The following is a 6,235-nucleotide window of genomic DNA, read 5'->3' as shown; positions in this document are numbered from 1 at the left end:
TTTCCCTAGGTAATGTTTACTAACGTGAGTGAAGCGCTGCTGAGACTTGCTCATGTTTTTAAAAAGATGAGGATGGTGATGACTCAGTGGCAAGATCTTTTGGCCGAGAATTCATCTTGAAAATACTTGTACTATCCTAGCAACACACATGTAACAAGGGGAAACAGCCCAAATAGGCTTAAGATAAAGCAGGAAAGATTTTTAGGATTTTAGTAAGCAAGACTTTCTCTTTCTTTCTTTCTTTCTTTCTTTCTTTCTTTTTCTTTCTTTCTTTCTCTTTCTTCCTTCCTTCCTTCCTTCCTTCCTTTCTTTCTTTCTTTCTTTCGTCAAGGTGATTAAACACTGGAATGAGCTATGGAGGTAGATTATTGAGAAGATTTGGAGGGGTGGACAATTTATTCATTCATTCAAAGGAAAACTGGGAGGCAAAGTAAAGGAAGGGGGAAAAGTTTAAGTATGAGGGATTTGGCATTTATCCATGGAAAACAGAGGGAGGCGGATACAATCTTTTTTTTTTTTCTTGCACTTTTTGGTCTCTCAACTATGTATGGCTTCCCCGGCAGGATGAAGAGCTTGTGGTGGGTGGAGTTGCTTCTTTGCTGTGTTGTAGAGCCATCAATCAGGCCAATAAAATAAAAGAAGGCAGCAGATGTTTTTCTCCCCAAAGAAGGGGTTGGAATGGTTACCGAGTAACTGTTTTTCTGGTAATGTCCATATACCTTCAGTCACAAAAAGATACAAACAAACAACCATAGCTCTGATATACTTTTCCCAAAGGAATGTTGCGGGTGACGGGTAGGGAAGGACGTGCTATTACGAAGAAGGGGCAACGGGAGTTGCAAAAAAAGATAGGCTCGAACATGTGGCAGGACAGGAAGTAAAAGAGTAAAAATAAGTGGTGCAAAAAGTCACTGAAGGAGAAATATGAAAACCGAAAAAAAAAAAGTTAGTGGGACACTCACTCCATAGAAAACAAGTTTGGAAGTTTGTGATTAGATTCTTGGAGGAAAGTGTAGACTGTGGCATACACTGCACAAAAAGCTGATGATCGAAGCCAGTAGAGAACACGTCAGTCCCAGAAACATCGGAGCTTGGACTGCTCGTTCACGCAATAATTTTAGGTGTCCAAGAGCAGGAATCTGTATTTCTAATAAGTGCTTCTACTGATTCTTAAGAACAAGCAAGTTTGGGAAGCACTCTCCTGTAAGGTAGTAGCAGGAGTTTCCATCAAAATGTGAAACATCAAATGATTTCACTTGAAAGACAACTCATACGAAAGACAGAAGGAGAAGCGGGATAAAAGACTGAAATTTTGATTTGGGGAGTAAGTAATTATTTTTTTGCCCCGCTTGCTCCCAAAATGATTTAAGGTAGCACGGTTATAATATTAATAATGAAAGTGCTGTCTATCAGCTTGGCAGTATACGTGTATTTTATTATTTGATGCCCACAACGACCCCCTGAGGTAGAAAGTACAATTGTTATCTCCATTTTACAGATGAGGAAACTGAGACTCAGAGAGGTTAAACTAGGAAAAGGTGGAGCTGGGATCCAGAGCCTCTGCTGATCTGAATTGTTTCACGAAACTGCTTACAAACATCAAAACAGACCGATCCAAAAAGCCCAGAAACAGCAACAAAAAACACAACTAAGTGAAGAAATTTGGCTGAAGAAAAAACAAGGGAAGGAAAATGGGTGAAGCTGGGATAGGGTCCTGTTCATTGATTACACATTTGGCTCTAAGCTTTCCAACGGTCAAAGGGAGAAAGGAAACATCTCTTGATTCAGAGCATCTATAAGATAAAAGCAAACCTGCTTTTTAGGAGAAACATAACGATTTCTGGTAGAATTTCCTGAGAGAAATGTCCCATGTGGACATTCCTCCTCAAAAAGAGGAGAAATGCTTCTATTGAATGTATTTTTGTCACAGGAGAAAGGAGACTTTACTGTATTATATTTTTTAAAGCTTGGGAAAGCAACTGTTTAAAAAAGGAAATAATTTAACGATGGATTATAATATCATTCCCTTGTAAATATGTTTTACAGTTCACACTTCTTACAATAAAAGAACTACATGTGGAGTTTTTGTCTTTGGAGATCTTAAAGAGAAGGGTGACTATTCCTCTGGCCTAGATGCCTGAAGGCAAGGACTGCCTTAATGGGCCCCCTTCCAACTCGGGGGCTGTGATTCTATACTTCTTTTTTTTTTTTTTTTTTTTTTTTTTTTATCACCTTAGCTCTTCCTTTGTGATAACTGGTCTTGAAAAAAATAGCCTTCCCTTTCCCATGAGTAGCTCTTGAAAGTGTCCAATTCTTTGTAGAAATAGCATTTCACACCATGGCAACCCGTGTCCCCCGCATCGGCAGGCGGACTCTCAACCACTGCGCCACCAGGGAAGCCCGATTCTATACTTCTGTAGCTGTGCAAACACGTCTACCTGGGGCAGCTTAACCAGTCTTAAACGTAAAGACTCAGCCACAGCCATGGCAATGAATGCTTCCATTGTGAGAATCCTTTCTGATAAAATAAATGTTTAAAAAAAAACACACATGCACACACACACACACACACACACACACACACACACACTAAAACAAAACCTCCACAACATTCGGGATTAAGACACACCCAAGTAAGACATTTGCAGTAACAAAAGTTTCACTTAGTAAATGCTTGTCACTGGGGATGGAGAATCAGCACTTAGGCACCACTCATTTAACTCGGAACGTTTGGTGAAGTCCTTTGTGTCTTAGGTGTCAAAGAAATCTTTTCTAAGGGGGCCATCAGCACCCCTTCAGGGGTGATGTTTTAAGCCTAATGTGAAAAAGAGAGCTTCCCTAAAACTTCTTATATGATTAACACAGTTGAATGCCCTTTATGACAAAGCATGGGGAGTGCAAATAAAATTCTCTTCAGGAGGAGACCTTCGTCCCCCCTTTTTTGCTTAAATCATTTCCTAGCCATGTAACACGGGGAAAGAACGTTCACGTTTCAGGGGGGAGAAAAGCTCAGGGAGATACAGCTGTGCCGTTTAAACTGACCCAACTCTTCACGAATCGGGTCAAATGGCTCAGACGAGGCTTCCTTGCTGTATGTAGTGAGACTGAAACCCGTAACAGGGGAGAGAGAATCGAGTTAACATCACTGTGTGCGTTAGGAAATGTGTTATGTGGCAATAGCTAACCGAAGCGCATTTGCCTTTGAGGGTCTGTTTGAATCTTTGGCCTTCTGGCTAGCATGGCACGTCCAGGAAGAAGGCACACAGGAGGTTTCCCTAAAAAAAGAATGAGGTACTTTTGCCTCTACAAAGCGGGGTATGGTTATGCTGCTGTCAAGTGAAAGACCTCATCCTTTCAACAGAAGGTGTCACCCTCTGGAGTGCTTGATGGACTCTGCTACCCTAACACGTTTCCCCTTTATAAACAGAGTCCAGCCGCTTTGGCCTTATCTACTTGATTCCAAAATAGCTCGTCAATTTAATAGCATTCAGGTTGTTTATGCACACACAAGGCCCTTTGAAAATAACCCTTTTCATGTCGCCAAACAGGCATTTTGAAATCAACTAATTGGATGGTTGTCTGAATTCAGCTCGTTGTTTTAAAAATAACCAGTTGTTCCACTGAATTACATTTTTTTACCCCCAAGCCAATTGGTGTGTGTAGACAGAGTTTGAGTCAATCCAGATGGCTGGCTGCATTTTTGACTTGAACTGACTGGATGTTTTGTGGTCAGATATATACAGCTCTTGATAGCCACTGGGGAAATGGAGTAGAAGGGAAGGAAGGTGTAGGAAAGTTAGGAGAAGTTATATCAACAAAAGTTTCCATCTTGAGTGCTGTGGATCCAGACATTTTCTGCAATCAATCCTCCCTCCTCCTCAACACACATGCACACGCACACGTGCACACACACACATGCACACACACACACATAGTTAAGAAAACAGAAATAAAGTAATAACATCCCTCCCAGCTGGCTCTGCTCACGGCTGTGGGTCTTTCTTTCTTTCTCTCCGTGAATTTCTTCACTGCTTGGGTGGCCTGTGGAGGGATTCTGGCAACTCAGCATCATTGGTTTAGCTCCGTCTTAGGCTAACTTTTCCTTCCTGTGGGGAGCTCTCCTTTGAGGGACTTAGTGCCCCTCTCAGTCTGTAAAAGCAAGGCAGGAAGAAGAGGGCTTTCAGTCAGACCTGAACCCCCTAATTCCAAGCATGAGGCCTGACTCTGACCCATGGAACCACTTTTCCTGAGGGAAGCTGTGAATTTCCCGTAACGAACGGAGCCAGTCCTCCCTACCCAGGCGTTACTACTACATTTTGAGAAATACTGAGTTTTGTATCGTCTATGGTCTCCATAATTAGCTGTCAAATTCTGCTGGCGTGAGGAAGTGCAATTCAGATGCTTTCAAAGGCTACTTCACGTGGACTTAGTTTGATTTCTTCAGTTACCTTACTGATAACATGATGAAAGTAGAACAGAGAGACTTCCCCTGAACCATCTTAGGTTTTTCACTTACAAGGAAGAAAAGGTTCTCCAAACATTTAAAATCAAACTGCAGGGATTTCCCTGGTGGTCCAGTGGGTAAGACTCTGCACTCGCAATGCAGGGGGCCCGGGTTTGATCCCTGGTCGGGGAACTAGATCCCTCATGCGTGCTGCGACTCAGAGTCCACATGCCGCAACTAAGAAGACTGCATGCCGCAACTAAGACCTGGCACAGCCTAAATAAATAAATAAATAAATAAGCATTAAAAAGAAATCAAACTGCAGGGGTGATTTCCAAAATGTCTTCCAGTTTTTTCACAAATTTTGAGTGAGTTATATGACACAAACTCACTTTTCTACTGCCAGCATTGTACCTTTTCTATCTTGTGCAAAGGTCATTGCTTGCAGTGAATCGAAGAGCACAAGAAATATTCTGTTTGAAACCTGGCCCTGCCTCTGTTGTCCCCAACTTTTCTCTCTCATCTAGTAAATCCCAAATTGGCATGTTTTTCATAACATGTCATTTTTCATGCCTGGCTCTTTAAGGTGAGTATTGATTCCCGTGAGGCTTTCAAAGACACCTGGATAACATTCAAAAGTTTTTGCCTATGACATTTAGGTTTTAAACCACTGCCACATGGCTTGTTGGGATTTTTTAGTTTGGGAGGTATTGGAGGTATATGACTTGGGTTATGGTCCTGTCTTCATTGCTGACCTGCTATGTGACCTTGGGAACATCACTTTACTCTCTGAATCTCAGAGGTTTTCTCATCAGTGTTATGGGGGTAATAATATTTGCATGCCTGGTCTATCTCAGTGGGCTGTTGGGAAGAACAATCCAAAGAAGGTATGGGGAAGCCCTCTGTAAGAAGAATGAAGTCTTAAACAAATGTAAGAGATTCTAAAAGGAGACAATTTAACTGGGATTATCAGGTAGTCCTGAAAACTTGGCCCTTCCTTCTCAGATCAAGAGGTTTGTTGTCAGGTCGCAAAACTGCACTGTGTGTTACCGTTACTTTAATCCCTGTTTGTTGGATTCAAACACCCCCGAATATCAAATTCTACGGAAAAATGGTATGAATGGATATATTGCCTCAGTTTTGAGAATCCACAGTAATATTAGCATAGGGATAAGAAAACTTGGCAGGCTTAATTTTTTTTTCAGTATTTATTAATGACACTATGAATGTGTTAAAGTAATCAGTAATATTACAAGTCCTATTTGCAGCAAAAGTAAAGTGAGAAAGAAAGAACTTCTCCCTGGATTTCAGAATCATGGCTGCTTCAGTTGTGAAGACAACTGTTCATAGAAAGATAACCTGTTGTTCTTCTCATTTTAGAGTCAAGAACTAAATCATATCTGTGAAAATATGCAAAAGGACAATAGGCAAAATCCATCCTTCATTCTTTGATGTGTCTGTTTAACTGTCCCAGGGTTTCCCATCCTTGAGTGGTGTAGGGGCATCTGATAAACCCCAGATGATTTAGAAGCACACAGAATCCTGCTTTATATTTTCATCTTATCTAGCTGCTGGCATGGGATTAAATGACCTTTTTGCCATAGGAGCAGTTATGCGGAGGAAGATGTACTTTCCCTTCCATCTGTGGGATAAATGTTGTTCCTCCACAGGCAGACTACCAGCCAAGGGACTGGCATTGTTTCCAGTTGTCAGGATATCCTTGGCCTTTTTCCTCTGAAGAAGAGTCAATTCATTGCCTAGTATCAAACAGAAAACAAGAAAAGTAAATAC

The 6,235-nt window shown here is 41.3% G+C and overlaps 1 non-coding gene across 1 annotated transcript; it reads left to right on the top strand.

Annotated features, from left to right (window-relative positions):
- The first annotated feature begins 4,563 nt into the window (after positions 1–4,563).
- TRNAA-CGC (transfer RNA alanine (anticodon CGC)) lies at positions 4,564–4,636 on the top strand. The gene has a single exon. It is a non-coding gene; the product is annotated as a tRNA-Ala (tRNA).
- The last annotated feature ends 1,599 nt before the right edge of the window (positions 4,637–6,235 follow it).

Source organism: Lipotes vexillifer, unplaced genomic scaffold (assembly GCF_000442215.2).
Source record: "Lipotes vexillifer unplaced genomic scaffold, Lipotes_vexillifer_v1.1 scaffold481, whole genome shotgun sequence".
NCBI lineage: Eukaryota > Metazoa > Chordata > Mammalia > Artiodactyla > Lipotidae > Lipotes > Lipotes vexillifer.
Note: the sequence above shows the minus strand (reverse complement) of the source record. Positions and strands in the feature narration are given on the sequence as shown.